Below are 1,941 nucleotides of genomic sequence, written 5' to 3' on the forward strand. Positions count from 1 at the left end.
ACTAACTTGAATTGTGAACTTTCACTTAAAGTATGACAATAAAATTAAAAAAGAAAATGCTCAGCTTCAGCATCACAGACACCTTGGTTTCCAAACACTGAATCTCCCTGAACCTCAGTTTCTTCATCTGGGAAATGGGGATAGATACCTACACCCACCTCACAGTTCTGTAAAAATCAGATGAGAAGATGAGCCTGGCCGGTTGCAGGTGCTCAACATATGATAGTATCATCATCCCTGGTCCAAGTGATGAGTGAAACCCTACAGAATCTGTTTAATAAAATCATGGTTACCACTGAATTTGCGTATGTTAAAGGAAAATCGCTTATCCCGTTGCTCCGAGAGCCAAGGGCGGTGTTTGCCGCCCCTTTGTGGGAATGTGGCTCCTTGCTTGGCAAGGTACGGGAGTGAGACGTTCTCTGGAGGGCTGGGGAGTTTCTTTGGGAGGCAACATTGCTTGCCCACCCAGAACGCCGCCGCAGGACAGACGCGAGGGGAGGCGGCAATCCTGGCCAGGATCTGGGGGTTGGCCTCTGGCACTCAGTGGAGAGGACCGGCCCTTCTGTGCTCTAGCCAGTTCAGATGCGGCAGCACCGAGGGAGCGTAGGGACCATCCTAAATCGCCAGCAGGCGAAGGACAAAGGCCTGGGCGTGCCTTCTGAGGTTAAGAGAATGCAGGGGAGATGGCACCGGGGGAAGATGGGGGTGGATTCAGCCTCTACCTCCCAAGCCGGAGGAGTCCTCGTCCAGCTTCGGGCTAGCGGTCAGCTCTCTCCGGTCACAGCCTCCTATGTCTGCAGAATGAAAGCGCACTGTCGAGGGACCCTCCACTCAAAGTCGGGCGTGAACTCTCGCCGTTTCATCATCTTCGGTGTCTGAAAGGGAAAAGTACGTGGTATACGGGACCTAAAAGCCCCACGGTCATACAGTTTTTCGACTTGGTTAGTGAATGCGCTAGAGTTCTAAACCTAGTCGGGATCTAGAATAAGAGGTATTTGATTGCGAGAGGCTCAGTGTCACAAACCTGAAAGAAAAAAAAAAAGCATTTTGCTCTATTTTACGAAAAATTTTAAATATAGGAAAGTTCAAGGATTTGTATTACCTGGAATCACCTTTTTAGAAATGCCTTTCCTCACCACCCATCACCATGAGAGAAAACAGTCTCAGAATGAATTATTTGCTAATCAGCTGCCCAAGCGCAAGGAACTGGCTGATCCAATTAAAAACAAAATCAAACCGTAAAACTTGAGTGACACAAAATTCCTTTCATAATAAATGTTATCGTAGAAAATGGAGATTAAACGCATAATTTATTTATGTTTTTATATCTTTCCTGGGTGCTTCCCCAGCATTTTATTCATATTTCTTCAGAGATGATCGCATTAGAGTTATTATAGTTAAGTGGATATGAGTTAACCCATTCAACCCAGACTAGACCAGGTCTTGCGCTTTTTTTTTCTTCAATCCAGGGCACCAACCATAGTGCCTAGCATTGTAATACCCATTGCCAAATGGATTGTGATTCATAGCAACCCTATACGACAGGGTAAAACTACTGCAGAGTTTCCAAGGCCGTAATTTGTCAGCTTGTCATACTGTGGTAGCTTTTGTGTTGCTGTGAGGCTGGAAGCTATGCCACCGGTGTTTCAAATACCAGCAGGGTCACCTATGGTGAACAGGTTTCAGCAGAGCTTTCAGACTAAGACGAACTAGGAAGACAGACCTGGCACTGTACTTTTGAAAAAACTGGACAGCAAAAACCTTTTGAATAGCAGCTGAACATTGTCTGGTATAGTGTTGGAAGATGAGCCCCTTAGGTTGGAAGGCACTGAAAATACGACTGGGGAAGAGCTGCCTCCTCAAAGTAGGGGGAAAAAAAAAAAAAGCCAAGCCGTTGCCCTCGAGTCAATTCTGACTCATAGTTACCCTGTAGGACAGAGT

This window comes from Trichechus manatus, unplaced genomic scaffold (genome assembly GCF_000243295.1).
Source record: "Trichechus manatus latirostris isolate Lorelei unplaced genomic scaffold, TriManLat1.0 scaffold00083, whole genome shotgun sequence".
NCBI classification, from domain to species: Eukaryota; Metazoa; Chordata; class Mammalia; order Sirenia; family Trichechidae; genus Trichechus; species Trichechus manatus.